Source organism: Maylandia zebra, linkage group LG9, assembly GCF_041146795.1.
Source record: "Maylandia zebra isolate NMK-2024a linkage group LG9, Mzebra_GT3a, whole genome shotgun sequence".
NCBI classification, from domain to species: domain Eukaryota; kingdom Metazoa; phylum Chordata; class Actinopteri; order Cichliformes; family Cichlidae; genus Maylandia; species Maylandia zebra.
Genome location: NC_135175.1, coordinates 29,061,147 through 29,079,498, shown reverse-complemented (window position 1 = coordinate 29,079,498; position 18,352 = coordinate 29,061,147). Strand labels below are relative to the sequence as shown.

General features: G+C 42.3%; 1 protein-coding gene across 1 annotated transcript in view; it reads left to right on the top strand.

The window, feature by feature from the left end:
- Positions 1 to 17,246, top strand: part of LOC143420332 (uncharacterized) — a 466,151-nt gene extending 448,905 nt beyond the window's left edge. Inside the window, exons 2-3 of the mRNA XM_076888313.1 lie at positions 15,538 to 16,196; positions 16,273 to 17,246. The gene's annotated coding sequence lies outside the window, so the exon portion shown is untranslated. The remainder of the gene's footprint in view (positions 1 to 15,537; positions 16,197 to 16,272) is intronic.
- Positions 17,247 to 18,352: the final 1,106 nt, after the last annotated feature.

The window sequence follows — 18,352 nt, the reverse complement described above, 5'->3', positions numbered from 1 at the left end:
AGTGCGTCCCTTATTAGCTCAATACGGGACGTGTACTTTTGTTTCGAAATACGGGACGATTCCGTATTTTAAGGGACGGTTGGCAACCCTAGTTGATATATACGTGTGCAAATTACAAACACTAGATCCTGATGTTTTGATTATGCTTGATTTAAGAGCTCAAACAGAATAGAAAAGGCTCCATGTAAACACTTCAATCAGAATAAACAGCCTGATATAGCATCTGCGGGGGGTGATGCATCTTGTATTTCTGATGATTTTCTGGTTCAAATCTGTTAGGCAAAAGCGACACAAGTCTAATGGCTGATCAACGATCCTGAGGCAGCAACCGGTGGTTAAGGGAAAAATGTGTATTCTCCAACCAGTAGGCAAGTTATTGCTGGCAGTCGTAAAGTGAAACTGTTTGCAAAGAGCTGCTAAAACAAAAAACACCTTGCTGGTTGCATTGGTTGCTAGCATGTTTCCATGGCTTTCCTTTAATTTTGACTTCAGCAAATTGCTTTGCATAACTTAAAAAATCACCAAAAAATGATAAAGATTTAAAAAAATTAATAACATACAGTGCGGGAGGAGTACAAGAAGTATGCAAGAATACAATAAATTTACAGCATACATCTTTAATTACTTAAAAAAAACAATAATTGCACAAGCTTGCATTTATTTTGTCTCTAATCTAAGGTCAAAAGTAAAGATGCACGCTTAAATATTTAGACACTCACTTAAATCTTTTAATAAGTGGTGCTCAAGGTTCGCAATGTATTTTAAGGTGACACGGCAGAAAGAAAAAAAGGATTTTTTTGTTCATAGCTGTGCGGTAGAAGTGATACACATCTCTATGAGTGAAACATGAGCAACAATATTTTTGAAAAGCAGTTACAAAGCATCGATTAGATTGTCAAAGGAGCTTGCAAAGAAAAGCGTCTGGACTTCTTTAAGTTGCTTGAAGACGTTTCACCTCTCATCCGAGAAGCTTCTTCAGTTCTAAGGTCAAATGGTGGAGAGTCCCAGATATAAACCTAGTGGGAGTTTCCCCCCACAGAGGGACAAAAGGACCCCCTGATGATCCTCTAATCGCCTGAGCCAAGGTGTGAAACTGGGTGTGGGTCCCAATCAGCCAGAGTTTCGGGTGTGTTCATTGTGAAACCTGGCCCCACCCTATCATGCGAATTCCTGAGGTCAGATGGCCCAGGATGTGAGTGGGCGTTAAGGCGTCTGGGAAGGGATCTCAAAACTGGATTATAGATGGCAGAGAGTTGGTGTCGTAAACCCCCGCCTCTGTTCAAAGATGGTCGCTCACAGTGGACATGGATTAGATTGTATTTCACACACCTTTTTTAGCTCTTTATAGAGGAACTGACTTTTAACAAATGGAAAAACCATTCCATTATTTATAACCATTAAATCTTATAGAAAATTCACCTCCACAAGTGAGAAATATAGTCAAATAAAGAGTTCAGTAAGACTGTAGCTGTGAGTTAACATTAAAGTAAGTCTTAAGCTGCTCAGCGATATTTCCTCGCTAGAATATATATTAAATATATGTCTCAAATAAAGACACATATCTGATAGATACTGATATTATAAATAGTAAGAATCTTCAGTTTCTGAAATAAAGGAGCAGATGGCATAAATGAATGTGAGTGGGCAACAAATCTAAAAAGAAAAAGGTTTCTGAAGGACAAGAATTCTGTGGAGAGTATTTGCCCAAACTATAATCAATATGAAAGGTAGAAACAAATTAAATGTAAATGTGTAACTGTAATCATGTCTAAGGAGAAAGTATGTAGTTACTAAATGACTAGCCAACCTCATTATACAAATAGATCTTTTAATATTTAAATCTAATTTAAATTTCAAGTCATTTTCATTTTTGTTTATTTAAAAAGATTCAAACTTACATCAACCAGCTGACTCTTTTATGTAGTGGCCTTCTACGTAGAAGCTTTTCTGTGAGTTGTAAGATGTGGTGTTGACTTTATTATGTTTATTTTGACCTCATTAAGCTTTTTTTCCTCCTGCAATGTTCTTCTTGCACATACCCTACACCTATATTTAAGTGGTGAGGACATACACTTATTCATTTTCCATAAATGGCAGCTTTGAACAGTGTTTCTATTGATACGAGGTCTTAAAGAAATAAGAGAAGCACAGCAACACCTATTGACTCAAGCGTACATGCCTTGAAGACATCCACAATATAAACGTGGTCATCCAGAAAACCAACAAGCCCATATGGATGTAAGTGTTATGCTTTGGAGTGTAAGTCATTATTCCCAGAGTGTGATATCCCATAGTCCCACGGCTGTAGGACAAGTGAGGTCTAAAAAACCCTGAATATTTGCACGGATAGTTATCTTTATAAAGTGTTTGAGCTTTATGAAGTTGTAAACCCTGGACTTCAATAAGCAAGGACGGTATGGAAGTCAAGATAAGGGAAAAGGGCCTGAGTTTAAGTATTGTGCTGTTTATTCAAAACACAAAAAGGCAGAACCAAGAAAAGGATGAGATAGTAAACTGAGGACACTTCAAAAGATGTATGCTACCATGTAGTGATTTATAGCTCAGGTTTATCAACATATTGTTACCATATACCAGAGTCACCCCAGAAAACAGCATACTTCTATATTCATATGATATTCCGATAATAATATATATATGGAATATAGTTTTTTAAAAGGCAAGAAAAAGTAATATTGAGAAATTTAGTTTTCACATCATGTCAAGAAAAGCTAACTTTTCTGTTTGGCTTCATTTCACTGTGTTCGTTTTAATTTTGGCCTGTTGAGCAAATACCTTTCAGTTAGATCAATATAGTGAAAGAAAAATGTATGTTTCTATCTACAGTAGTCTGAGGAGTCTAGGGGGTGGGGGTCCTCACCAGGGTTCAATTAGACTGTTCATGTCTCCGCAAAACAGAGTTTGATTTAAACTGCCAAACGGTGCAGGTGTCAAAACACCCCAAGTCACATGTAGCATGAATGGAGGCAGGTGTAAATGGGTTGCCAAGGGGTTTGCAGGTGCAAAGCAACTTAAAAAGACTACTTGCTATGTGATTTTTCAAAAAAGGATTTTGGCTGAGCCAGCACTTCATGTGGTCTGGTGTTGAGGTCAGCTGACCTGTTGGACTTGTAGTTTGATTTTGTGACCTTGCAGAATTAACTAGCTCAATTTTCTCTGCAGATTTACAACAGTTCTTAACCCCATAAATGTGCAAAAGGTTAGAGAAATAAGCAAGCATCCACAGGTAGGTATTCTTGACAGATGTGTCTGTGATTCAGGAGCCTCTAACCTGGCTGAGCAGTTTTACAGCTCACGTTTTACAGCTTTGAGTCCCACTGAGGGACCTCCACTTAGGTCAACCCCAGAGCGTATGTTACTTACCCTCAGTCTACACCCCTCTTTTCTATCCATTCTCTACACTGACTTGACAAAAATGCTTTTAAAAAAGTAGCCTCTAGAATACCCTGTGGCCGCCTGTTCCAGAGCCTGGTTCTGTTCAAGGCTTCTTCCTGCTAGAAGGGAATTTTTCCTTCCCACTGCCACCAAAAAGCTTGCTCATAGTGGGTCATATGATATTTGTGTTTTTCTACTTTCCTTGTATTATTGCAGAGTCTTTACCTTACAGTATAAAGTCCCTTGAGGCAACTATTGTTGTGATTTGCTGCTATTTCAACTAAATTTAATTAAATTGAACTAAACCAATCGTAAAATAGGCTTTCAAACAAAACAGATGAGGGAGGGAAGGATTTTTTTTTGTATTTTCCATGCACTAAATTCATTTTGCATGGCTACTCTTCATCCACGGGATTAGAATAGCACTTTATAAAGTTTGTGAATGGTTTTACTTTTGAAGTAAATTACTGAAACTAGATTGTTTTAATCTAAAAACAAACTAAAAGAGCTAATAAAGACTCTTTTAGTTAGAGGGGAAAAGGGGTTTTTCTTCATGTCATCCAGTCTTTCTGGATGACATGCTTTTCCAGTCAAGTTTCAACTGAAGTTAATGAGGATGATGGCACTTCACATATGAATTCTTTTTCTCTCTGTTGCAAAGATGAGAGAGTGAGAACATTTGTTTGGGTGCAAAAGGATGAATAATGGGATAAATTATCTGTCATCTGTCGGGAAGATGATCTTCTAACAAGCATCACTTTGAACAGGACACCCTGCAGCTGCTCTGTGCTCACACCCAGACTGCTACCAAAACATGGAAGAGGCTCAGCAAGACCAAGTAACTTTTTTTGTTTTATTTGGGGGTTTTTTGTTTTTGAAATTTGAAATCAAACTTAATTTGTTGCAGTTTAGCAAGAGGGGTTCACATGCAGATCGTTCAAATGGAAGTTCAAAGGTTTTTAATGAAGATATGGACAAAAAGGTCTGCTCAAACCCAAGTCCAACTTTCCTGAAGTACAAAACAGATGAGAGAGTTCCAAAACAGCTAAACTGGTAACTCAACTCAATCTTGCTGGTTTTGCGCGTGTGTTTTCCTCCAACAAGGAGGCAGTGAACAGCACTGACAGGCAAGCTGGCAGGTAATTTCCCTAGGAAGAAAGAGAACAAGGCAGGTGAGTACAAGTTGAAGGTGTGTTGACATTAAAACATAGCAAAAGGCCTGAACAGCTCTACCACGATAAGTAGGAGGGAGAAGAGTCAGATTTACATATTGTTTCAGTCTGGGTTTTTTTTGTGTGTGTGCGTGTGTGGGGGGGGGGACAGTAAATGACCATATTTGAAGAAGAGGGTGAGGTGCTGACTTATGCGCTGATGCTAGAAACGATTAATAGACTTTAACGGGTACATTGTAGAGATGAATACCCTCTAGTGAGTGCTTAAGGCAAATAAAAGCACAAAAACTTCACTATAACTAAAGTACAAACCTTTTGGGATGGTGTGCAGCTGCAGAATAGCCATCCCTATCATTTTATTTTGGACCGGCAGACTGTAAACATGTTTCATTGCCTAAGCTGGGTGGAGAAACACCTCACACTATGAGGCAGCCTCTGTTTCATAAACATCCTAACTCTTGTACAAATTTTCAAACCTGGCTTAAAGTATAATTGGTAAATTATCATTACTTGTTTATATGCAGGATGCACAGGCCACCAAATCTTTAATAAAAAAAAATGAGAGCGAGAGACTGGAAGGCTGGGAGCTTATTTTGGCAAAGTGCAAATAAAGGTCTTCTCTTTGAAATAATTATTAACAAAACCACCAGAAACACAATTATGAAAATTCGATGTAATTTTCTTCTTCTTTTTAAGCTTATAGCTATAATAATCAAACTGTCTTCAGCATCCTTCGTCAGATGAGCAACTTTCACTGGAAAATGCATCAAGTATGGAACCACAATAAACAAACAAGAGCAGCAGCCTGGCTGCTTTCTGGTGAAGGGGGCTGGATTGAATGCCGTTTCAAAAGAAAGCCAACTAAAAAGACAGAACACAAATGCACAATGTCTGATTGACAAATGATCACTGGGAATTGTGTGGATTCACAGAAATTGGACAGCACCCCCGCTTTTCAAGAAACATGTTGACAAAGAGAAAACATGCCTATGATTGCCACTTGAGCTGTGTCTGAATGGCAAAACTATTTGAGCAAATTGCGTTGAAACATCGTCTGAATTTTAACACCTGGAGTTACTTACCACATTTACAACTTTATCTGGAAAAAAAATATCAAGCTTAATTTGCCCCAGGAGATGCTTGAAGGTCACTTTTGCTTACTGTTATGAACTCTCACAAGTCATACAAATGTATTTCTGGTAAGATAAAGTAAGTATTCTCCTAATAAATGCAGAGTCTGTGTTATGCATTGATGGCTGTTGAATCAAGTCTTGTTAACCTTTGCAGAGCTATCTTCATAATTATGCAGACAGAACATTTTCATTGTCTGGCTTCTTGTTTGGCATTTTCTAGAAATTGGTTTTGAATAAAAACATGATACAGGTGGATACAGTCGGTTTCCAAGAATAGCAAAACAACACTGCTTGTTTATCTGTTCTCTCCTCTTCACCCTGCACAAATAGCAAAAAGAACAGTGAAAAATGGGACTGAATTCAAGCTTTTTTTCCCATTTAACCAGCACCCTATCACTGACTTTGGAATAACAATAGTTGCAGTGGAAATGACTGTCATCAAAGATAGAGATGTCACTGCAGCCCATGTTCTATGGTGCAAGGAGTATGAGGCTGCCTGCATCTGCTCTAAATGTCAGGGACTGTTTGATTTGAACATGTTTATTCCTGCAGTAGTCTTTCAGCAGTTCTTTTTGGGGGGATTTTTCTTTTCAGACTCTAGCCATTCTTTTATTTATTTATATTTTTAGAAACATTACAAGGAATAAGGCACAGAGCACTGGTAGACAGAGAAGGTGTTGGGTGGATATGCAGAAGGAGTGTGCGAAAAGCTAAGTATATCCTTACTGCTTTCACAGCAATTAAGGCGGTAAGTAGAACCAATGTTCTGCTAATTTTATATACAATTACCACAAAAAGTAAGGACATTTATTGTCACGATCCTGGGTCGTGTGACCCATTGTTTGAGTTGCCTCATATTTTTATGGCTTATGGTTTATGTTTAAGTTCAGCTCATTCTATTTCGCCAAGGTTGCCGTGTTAGTTCAATGATTTTTAGATCCCCTTTGCGTCATCACCCCTTGTGTTTAAGTCTCTCTTGCCCTTCATGTGTTTCTGTGATGTCTGTCTCATCTCCAGTTCCCTTTTTACTCTCTGTGCATTTATAGTGTACGTGTTCCTCATCACTTCGCCATGTTAAGTCAGCATGTCTTAGTCTGTTATGTGTGTCATGTCTGCACGTGCTATGTCATCAAGCTTGTTTTGTCATGTTTGTGTCCCGTTAGGTTTCCTGTTTTATTTTGAAGAGGTCTGGTGTTCCATGCTCAGTGTGTTTAGTTTCACTTCCCCTATGGCGTCATTGTGTCATTCAATTAGGTGTTTCCACTTCCCCTGATCACCTCATGTGAGTATTTAGTCTCTGTGTTTTCACTCAATCCCTCGTCCGTTCGTCCTGCTTTGCTACCATGTCATGCCAAGTCTTCATGTTTCGGGTTTCTCATGTCAGATTTCTATTTTTATGTTCACGTTCCAGGGTTTTTTATGTTTAAACTTGGTTCTCCCAATTACGGTTATTGCTTGGTTTCACCTTCATCTTTGTTCTTGTACTGTTTTATCAGCCTCCAATAAATGGCTCACCCTTTGTTAAAACCAAGTTTAGTTTTGAGTGTCTGCACTTGGGTCCACCTCCTCACCTCACACAGTCTGCTTCAGCCAGACTATGACATATATGTTTGGTTGAAACAATGCTTCTCGGTAATAGAATGGGAAAGCCTGTTTATTTCACCTTCAATTATCCCATATTTATAAGGAAAATGCATTTCTGGGTTAAGCAGCAGAGTTGGGAATGTTGGTTGTCCCGATGAAAAAAAACTCGTCCAATCTTGAAAAAAGCTTTTTCTGCTGTTGATCATACTATCATAGTATCGTTGATTGGATTAGATTATTGAAGTCTGAAGATACAAAGCATATTGGCATCTTAACCACTTACTCAATTAATAAACAAAGGTGCCTCGGAAACATCTGGAAGAACTATACACATCCATAAAAGCCTGGCACCTCCTCCTCACCAGCTTGGTCACACACTGCTGTGGAATGGCATCCCATTCTTCAACAAGCATTTGTTGTAAGTGAGCCAGTGTGGTTGTGTTGTTCACTCTGGCAGGAACAGTTCGCCCAAGCTGATTCCAAAGTTTTCAATGGGGTTGCAGTTAGGGCTGCAGGCAGGCCATTCAATCCTCTCCATTCCTAAATGTTGAGTTCAGTCCCAGACTGTGAAGATATGGGACTGCCACTGGTTGCAGAATTGCATCTTGATAGATGCCGTCCCACACAATCACACTGTTTTCACCAAAAGCTGTTAACTTATTGGTGCAGCAATCAGCACAGCATGCTCTGTGTCCTCTCTACACTTTGACCCTATGATCCAGTTGTGGTAGGTAGAATCGGGACTCATTGCTGAACTTAATATTCCTCCACATTTTCAAGTTGTTGTGCATATGTTGCTGACACTAGCACAACAGGGCTCGATGGCAGGCATCCTGGGAGCCCTATGAGACCAGAGATTTGCTGGAAATGCATAGGAGAACATTACAGTAGTGAATGGACCAATTACAGTCATTCAATCAAGTCATGTGGGTTTATTGTTACGACGTACCTACGGCACAGATGCAGGGTGTACCATCCTTCTCACCCTATGACCTCTAGAATGAGATCTTAACATTTTCTTGTCATTTTTTTCTTTAAAAATGTATTCTGTAAATTCCTCAAAATCATCCACCCTCGAGCGCCCAAATAATAATTTGGTTGCAAGTGTGTCTCTCCCACTCATTCATACTGATATAAGCATCCTTGTTATAATAGGGGATATTATAGGACTGGATTATGAAGTGATTTGTTTAACGCAGCACTGCAGCAAAAATAAATCTCCACTCATCACTCATTAACACTGACAGATCATTGTTGCAGCAGCGAACAAACGTGTCCCTCAGTGCCACAGCATGAAAGATGAGCCTTTGGCTTTGAACTTGAACTGTACTTGCCCCTTTTCTGGTCTCTCAGAACCTCATTTGAGAATACTGCTAAATTGCAAAGGCTTTTTATCGAATTTAATTTGATGGATTTGAAGTGTGTTTGAGCAAGTCTGAGGGGGTATGTGACCTTGTTCACTGTGGGCATACATCAGCTCAATCTCTCACACTGGAGCATTATGTGTGTGGTTATTGATTTGTAAAATAATTTCCCATATGCTTTATTGATATGTTGAAGTGCGTGTGAAGTGGACATGATGCCAAGCTCTCCTTCGCTGTGCTGAGATGTGTGTAAATAATAGGCGCATTTTTGGACCTGGAGGAACTTTTCTCATAATTCTGCTGAAAATGGTGCGAATTATTTGAGGAGGTATCTGCAGGGCCTGGGGACAGATTCGTAGAGCTTCTGATTTCAGGGTCTGTATTAGCTTCTACTTCAGCGTAGTTTTGCTCCCAGCACAAGAATGAACGTGAATGAGCACAAGCAACTGTCATTTTAGAAAACCTACGTAAACATTTGTAAAGCATTAGTCATGTAAACAACAGCCTCTACTAAAGAAGAGAAATGTATAAAATGTAATTGTATGCTAGACCTATTAACTGCTTGTTCCACATTTGGTAGCAAAAACGGTGATCAAGTGGTCTTTCACATCACTGTGGAAGAATTTTAGTCTACTTTTCTTTGCAGAATTGTTTTGATTCAGTGACATGAAACTGTTACAAGTCATGCAAATGCACCTCACTTTGATAAGGCCACTCCAAAATTGCCATTCCGAGATGGATTTGCTGATTTCTGATCATTGTCCTGCTGCATAACCTAAGTACGCTTGATGTTCTGGGCACCGGCTGATGGCTCGACCTTCTCCTTCAGGATTTTCTTGATGTAGCAAAATTCACGGTTCCACAAATTGGGGCAAGTCATCCAGAAGTAGAATGACTGAAATAGCAAACCAGCCCCAGACCATCACACTACCACTACCATGTTTGACTGTTGCTCTGATGTTCTTTTTATGAAATACTGTGTTAGTTTTATGCCTGATGCCTGATCAGTCCACAGAATATTTTTCCAAAAGTCAGCATTTTTTATGTTTTTTTTTTTTTTTTTCTTTTGGCCTGTCCCGTTTGGCTCTTTTGCCATCAGAATTGTTGTCTAAAGGCAAAGAAAGATGCCCAACGGATTTACTTTACCAAACTGACCATCCCAGCCTTGCCGTAATGGTCCATTTGATTCACCTTTTATTGTTTATTTTATTTTCACTTACTGAATACGGGACAGACTTGACTGGGGGAAAGAAGGGGAGAAAGAAAGAGGGAAAGAGAAACAGCTGAGAAGAGGGACGGGGGAGAAGGGCAAAAGACAAAAACCAACAGAACGGGCAGAGAAAAAAAAATGCATATATCAATCACCTGGATCACCTGCTGAGAAAGAAAAAAGAAAGCAAGCAGAAGAGAACAAGAGTAACAACATCACAATGATATATGGGAATATGACAGTAAATACTAAATGTTAAACATTATTGTGCAGCACATAAGATCAACAGAACACAGTGTGCTTTGAGGTAGGAGCCAAAAAGGGTGTAGTTTGTGGGTGTGATCACCCGTGTGTACACCTGTGAGCATGGACGCGCTTGTTTTTTGTTTTTTTTAAAAGGTTCCTTCATGTAATAATCTGCTAGAGGGTGTGGGGGGGCCACAGCCCCGTCCTCCAGGGCGTGAAGCAGGTGTGGAGGAGATCAAAACTCCAGACATCCAGAGGCCCCCAGAACACAAGAGACCAAGGAAGACCAACAGAGGGGCAGCTGCGCCACTGTCCCGGAAAGAGCTGAGGAGAGTCCCAGATGAGGGCTCACTCAGCAGCTGCGGAGCAGAAGCCAGGGGGAGTTGCAGTGACGCGCCCGTGAGCTCCGCCGGCAGCCAGCTGCGCCTGAGTGACCGAGCCCCAGGCCGAGAGGCCGGGGGCACCCCACCTCCGAAGTGGCCCGAGCGAGCCCCAGGCTCCAGGCCCCGATAAGCGGCCGCCAAGGAGTGAGCCGGTGTGTACCTGGACGCCCATCCCCGGACACAAAGAACCACCAACGCACCGATGTCTGAGGGGGTCCGCCACTGGCAGGGGAAGTGGTGGTAGGGGGAGATAGGCCTCCAAACCTTGGAGGGCCTGAGATGTCCCCAGAGAGGTGGCGCCTGACACCCAACCTGACATATAGACACAGACATACAGGCACACACAGATACAAACATCCATTCCCACCCTCATGCTCTCATATGCACTTACTCCACACTCAACCAACGTGGAGACAGACATAAAGAGACGTTGTACACACGATCACACTCCCCAAGCGTACTCTACAAACCGGGTCTAGGTGCCCTCGCCCCTGGAGGGGGGAACTGCACCCAGACCCAGGTGGTGTTTCCCTTTTCCCTGCGGTGGGGGGAGGCAGACCGCCCCGACTCCGCAGCAGCAGGAAGGCTCCACACTCCAGACCGCAGTCGGACGGCCAACTCCTCCTCCTAGCCCCCCTGCTCCAGCAGGTCGCAGAGAACGGGGGTGAGAGAAGACTCCAAACCTCCCTCCACCCGCTCATTGTAATGTTGATGCATGTGTGTTCTAAGGTGCATTTAAAACCCAGGAGGGCTTGGAGCTACCTGCCAGAGAGCAGCAGGTAAGCGCATGGTCCCTCCTGCTAGCCCTCAATGTCTACGTGTATTTAAAATTGAGAGGTGGGCAACGATGCCAGGGGTGGGGTGTACACCCTGATGGTACTTTGGACTCCGTGTATCGTGCCCACCCCCAAGATCCTATATGTATGTGTAATGAGAGTGTGAGTAATGTGAATGTCTAAGTTGTGGGATAAAATTGAGGCAGAGGCAGCCAGAAGGGGACAGAGGGGGGTAGCCTCCTCTGCACCCTGGTGACATACCCCTACTCCAAGGCCCTGCATGTGTGGGTGGTTGTGGTGGAGCGGGAAGAGGGAGGCAGCTGGAGATGGGGAGGGAAGGAAGGGAGGGGCAAGTGACCCCTCCCTGGGGCCAGCTCCCCCGCTGACCCCAGTAGGCACCCCCATACTCCGCGACCCGCCAGGGAAAGGGGGCCCAGGCCCATCCAGACCGGGCCCAGTGCAGCAGCGCCGCCCGGCCCCACAGAGCCCGGGACAGTCCACCCAACCCCACCACAGAGAAAACTGCACCCACCCCACCATCCACTCATCTTCCAGACTACATAAGACAATAAACACCCAGGCTGAGATCTTCCTCCACCTCTCCTGTATCTCCCCCTCCTGCAGAGGGAGCTCCTGAGGAGAGGAAAGCTCCTGCAAGATGTGACAATCTCCCCCACCAGTTGAAGAGCCCCCCAGGTGGCTCGACGCACCGGCGGCACCCTGCTCCAGGGCTGGGCCCCCATGCACCCACCCGCCCACAACCCCGGCAACACACCAACCAGGACCCAAGCCCCCGAGGCCCAGTCCGGGTCCCAGCCCAGAGACGGAGCGCCCCCAGAACCTCACGCCCATCCCGGACCCACCCAGGGCCAGCCAGGCTACCAGGTCAGTAACCCACGTCTGTCAGCACAGACCCTCCCCTAGCCCCGCTGCACGCAGCTGCGAGGAAACAGTCACCGGAGAGCCAACAGAGCCCCTAACCGGACATGACCGCTACCCCGGGTTGAGCCCCCCAAGGAAGATGCCTCCGGGGAACCCCCCGACGCCCTAAGCCTGTCCCTACCCCCACACCAATCACAACAGTGAAGGCGGGACCAAACTATGACCCCCCACCCCCACTAGGTGATGGAGCTGATCAAAGGAGCCCAGAGCAATTGATCTGATGTGGTGGCAGAGGCTGTATCAAGACTAATGTAATCTAATAGATAATTTCTATATTGGTTAGAATTAAGATTATTTTTATTTTTCCAGTTCATGAGGACTGTTTTCTTGGCTATGCATAGGGCAGTGAAAACCATATGGGCGATATTCTTTTCTGAAGTGACATTATCTAAGCTGCCCAACAAACACACTAAGGGGGAAGTTGGAATGTTACATTTCAGACACTTCGATAAGTCTTCACATATCTTGCGCCAAAACTTCTGAACTGGTGGACAGAACCAAAGAGCGTGGATATAATTGTCCGGTGAATTGGTTTGGCAGTGTGAGCAGTTGTTGGTAGACGTAAAGCCCATCTTGAACATCCGATGACCTGTATAGTGTACTCTATGTAATATTTTGTATTGAATTAATTGAAGACTGGGATTTCTAATTAGATGAAAGGTTTTTAAGCAAATCTGAGACCAGAAGTTTAGGTCTAAGTTAACTGATAAATCCGCTTCCCATTTTGCAATAGGAAGTGATATTGATTCATCTGTTTTAGAAAGCATTCTGTATATTTTGGATAGTAATTTGGGGGGTTTAAGAGTAAGAAATTGAACCACACTTGGTGGTGTTTGTAGTTCAACTTGACCCGGTTTAAATTTCTTTTTTACTATGGATTTAATTTGTTGATATTCTAAAAATCTTTTCTTGTTGATCCCATATTGTGTAACTAGTCCGTCAAATGAAATAAATTCTGTTCCTTCTAGTATATGTTCTAAATATTTGATTCCTTTATCACTCCAATCTGAAAAGTTTATCATATTATTGTTTTGTAATATGTCAGGGTTGTTCCAGATAGGTGTACGTTTGCATGGGATTAATGAAGACGCCGTCAATTTTAGAAACTTTTTATGTTTTTTTACAAATGTGAGACAAGCCTTTGTGTTCTTTTCGGTCAGCAATGTTTTTTGCCTTGAAACTCGTGTCGTGGATGCCATTTATGGTCATCTTGAATCATGAACTCTGTCCTTAACTGAGGCAAGTGAGGCCTGCAGTTCTTTAGATACGGTCCTGGGATCTTTTATGACCTTCTTGTTAAGTAATAGATGAGGTAGCGTTGGTAGGTTTGGTTGGACACTCCTGAGAAGGTTTACCAATTCCAATTTTTCTCCATTTGTGGATGATAATCCCACCATAGCTCGGTGGACTTCCAAAGCCTTAGAAATGGCTTTCCAGACCGATCGATGTCAATGACTTCATTTCTCAGCTGTTTTTGAGTTTCTTTAGATTGTGGAGTAATGTGTTGGTTCTTGAGATTTTAACCTACTTCACTTTATCGTACAGGTTATTTTTAAATGTTTCCTTGATTAAACAGGTCTGGCAGTGATCAGGCCTGGATGTGGCCAGTGAACATGAACTGAGCTTTCCAAAAAATATGGTTAATCACATCTGATCCACGATTTAACAATGGAGGAGGGCAGCTACTTTTTCACAGAGATCAGTTAGGTTTAGATAGCTTTCTGAGAATGCACTCCTCACTTTGTATTTTCTCAGGTATTTTTCCCCTTATGTTAAAAGTTATTTCATGATCTGAACCATGTAAGTGTTTGTTAAGACTTTGTTGTGGATTCGCAGTACAATTTCCAGTGTGTGTGGCCCAAATCAGCATAGGAGCAAGAAAGGATTGCACATCAGCAGTAATGGCAATCAACTATATGGATTATCTCTTTTTGAACTCCTCTTGTAAAGAGATAAGCTATGATCTATGACTGTCTTCTTTTGTGAAAGTAACCTGCTTTGTGTTTTTGTTTTTGTGTTTCAGCACTGAGTTTAGGAACAAACAACAATGACCTTCTCTGTTTGAATGAAATGAATGCCAAAGTACAATCATCCCAAAGCACAGATGAAATGTCAGTTGCAAGACGCAGGGTGACCGATCAGTGTTTCTCGGGAAGATGTCTCTCCCTCTGAAGTAAATCATCTGGACTAGTAGAATTTTCCTTGATCAGTTCAAACTGTGACAAGACTCACCAGGTGATCTCAGCTTCTTTAATCTGTCTAATGCAGTCCACAAGGCTTTGCTTTCATCAGACGTACTGTGTTTTATCCCCACACACCTACTCTTGTTCCCAAAAATTATCATACTGGGATGCTCAGCAGGTGGGCGAATTGATGGCTGGTTACAGAATCTCAGGTGAATGAAAAGTTACAGCAGTCTTATCATCATGAAACCCGTGAAAAGGGGAGGTCTGAATAGTTTTCTGGTTTTAGTGGTCCTTGAACTTTGGCTTTGGTTTTTCCTTCTCCTTATAAATGTCACTTATTGTCCAGATTCTTAGATGACAAATATTAATAGGTGACATTATACCAACATTCAAAATACAAGTCGCTTTGACATAAAAGAACTTGTATATTTGCTTAGAACAAAAGTTCAGTACAAAAAAAGACTTAGAGTAGAGCAGCATCATTACATTACATCATTACATCATCCATTACATTGGATGTTTAGGTTGAGCAATGTGAACAAACAATGAGGTGAGCTGCCTGCCTAAAAATTCACAACAACCAGGTTTTTTCCTGTTAGTTATTCCAAAATGGCAATAGCAGCATTCAGTTGTGAAAGTGTCATGGTCCCGGCAAGATACGTTTGTTTTCCTTCTTTTTTCTCTTTCTTTCTCCTCTCAGGTGGAGCAGTAGGCTGGCGCTTTAGATTTGCTCATCTGCAGGCGGGCCCTCCAGTTTTCACAGGCTCTTGTCATCGACTCATCAAACCAGTATTTAAAGAGCCGATTGAGCCTCCACAATCTGCCAGATTGTTGCCTCCTCAGTGGTAGTAATTAGGCTACCAATGTTTCCCCCTCTGTTCTTGCCTTCGGAATTTTCTAACTCCACTTTCTTGTGTGTCTCATAGTAATCATTTGGTGTTTTGACGGCTAGAAATGCTTCCCTGTGGGGAAATTCAAGTTGACTCCTGCAAATCCAACTCAACTGTATCCTGGAGCCAGTCTACTTCTACTCAAAAGAGAAACACTTACCAATTGCTCACCTCCACCTCCCCTTAGCACCTCTGGCCTGCCTGCTTGCCTCCCTGCAGCCTGCCATAACAAAGTAAACAAGTAAGCAATCAAACCAGGGCCCTGTTTCAGGAAGCCGGTTTAGTGGAAAAACTGAGTAAGTATACCCTGAGTTAACGAAAACTCTGGGTTTTCGGTTTCACAAAGCGAGTTCAGCTGAAGCCTGAGTGAGTCACTATGACGACACACGCCGTGAAGCTAACCTGCCCCCTAGCAGGTTTACTACAACTAACCCTGACTGTCTCCGCCCCTTTGTCGGAAACCTGACAGTAGGAAGTGTCGGACATGGCGTGTCCCTTCCTTGAAGAGCCAGTAGATCGTGAAGCCCAAATTCTCCGCAGAGCTCTCCGCTGGGAGAGAGTGATTAGAGCGCGTTTGGACATTTTATCATTTCCTGATGATTGTCTGTGCGAACGTTACCGTTTCTCAGCACAATCTATAATTTATTTGGATAACATCCTCAGGCCATATATTACGCATGTGACACATCGTGGACATCCTCTCAGTTCTGTACATATTATTTGTATTGCACTTCGGTTTTTTGCAAACGGGAGCTTTCTGTATAATATTGGTGAAGCTGAGCACGTTTCCAAGGCTACCGTCTGTCGGGCAGTCAGGAATGTTACAGTTGCACTGAAACGTCTCCTGTACACGTTTGTGGTGTTCCCCGGTCATAGACCCACAAGATTCATCAAAGAGGGATGCCACAAAATTGCAGGTATCAGGATGACCAAAACTTAATTTATGATGTGGTGATATTTGAACTACTACTTAAATTGTACATTTATTTTCAGGGTTCCCAGGCGTGATTGGCTGTATAGATGGTACTCACATTCCAATCATTGCTCCTTCAGTAAATGAAGGAGACTATGTGAACAGGAAGTCTTTCCACAGCATCAATGTACAGGTACATAGTTCCCTGTAGCATTTCAAACTAACAAATTATTTCATTATAGTAATGGATGCTAATTTGTGTTCTCTGCACTGTGAAGATCATATGTGATGCTGCCAACATTATCACAAATGTGGAAGCCAAGTGGCCAGGCTCTGTCCATGACTCACAAATATTCCGTGAATGTACACTGAGCACAAAATTTGGACATGGTGAGTTGAAAATACTTTAAAATATATAAAGACCAATTGCTTCAGGGACATTTGAACTGAAGTGTATCCTTCTGTCTTAGGAGAGTTCACTGGCTACTTGCTTGGTGATAGGGGGTATCCATGTACCCTATTTGCTTACCCCTTACTCTGACCCTGAACCGGGCCCACAGCAGCGATATAATCTGGCTAATTGCAGGACAAGAGCCAGAGTTGAAATGACTATCGGAATGCTTAAGGCCCGGTTCCAGTGCCTGCAAAGACTCAGGGTCACCCCAGAAAGGGCATGTGACATTATTGTGGCATGTGTGATTCTTCACAACATTGCCACAATTAGAGGAGAACACTGTCCTTCTGAACCAAACAGCAGTGATCCAAACCATGAACATCCTGACCCTCCCACGGACATACAAGATGGAAGAGCAGTCAGAGACACCATATGTCACAATCATTTCTTTTGACCCATCACCTCAACATGTTGAAAGAAGAATAAACAGATTTTTTGTTCAACTGGCTTTATTGGTCACCTGTGTTTCCTGTACACAAAGTATTAAAAGATGTAAACCTCATAAAGTGTCTCTGTTGCTTCCTCCTCTGTAACAGCTGTCAATGTTTCTTCATTATTTTCCTGTAGTAAAGAAATAAACAACATTGCTGTTCTACTGTAAACTCATATAATCTGTGGAGTATTACTCACAACTGCATGTTGGTCTGGCTCAACAGGAGGCTGCACCAGATGCAGTACACCACCACCATCAACTGATAGAATATGAGGTTTATACAGGTCACTTATAACTTACAAGGGACCAAATGGCAATTAACAAACATACCAATCACCTTACACTTCATTGTCATTATGCTCTCAAAGACAACCAAGACTGAGGGAAGGCAAAATCAGTAGGAAAATAACTTCACTACAAAATAATCCATTATGGTTAAGAGTTTATCAGATGAATGAGTGGCACTGCAAAGGTGACTGTGGAGAAAGGATGTATGCACATCATGTATTATTTTGAATTTACCCCCTATGTAGGCACTTGTGTCTTGCGGGGTTATTGACTCAGAGGATGTCCCCACAGAGATGCCTTCAGCCACAGGGCGCCCACTGTTTTGGCTGAGGGCCAACTGCTCAGCCTCTGTGAGTGGTGGTGGTGGAGGACCCCCACCTGTTTTTCGGGCCTCCGCTTTTTTTCTGTTGGCTATAACGGGTCACATTTGAGCATACAGAGTAAGCAAATATGTACTTGTAATGTGCTCAGATAATTTCAATAAGTGCTTACAGACAGAAAATTAATGTAGCCTCTAACTGCAATTGATTTACATGGGACAAACAGACCAAGCACTATGGCTCATAATACAATTACACCTCACCTGTTTGGACTATATTTTTATATTTCATTTTTACTTGCTGCCAGGAACGTTTGGGGCCTGTTGGGTTGCACCTGCGCTCACATCACATCACAAAATAAAATGTATAAAATAACAAATAAAATAACATATGATAAAATAACGTGTTAAATGGGTGGAAATCCCTAGATCAATGTTTAAATTAACACTCACGCATTGACTCTGTCGGCTATGTTTTGCCATGCATGCTCACTTTCTTTTGCAGCTGTCGCTGTGTTACTTTTTTCCGCGGAATTTGCATGTTATCGGCATATGCTGCCATCAGAATTTCGGCCTCAAGCGCTGTAAAATACATTGACCGCGCCTTCTTTCCCTCCGTCTCCATGGTGACTCGCTTAATCTGTGCTCCACTGATCAGGGCTTTAT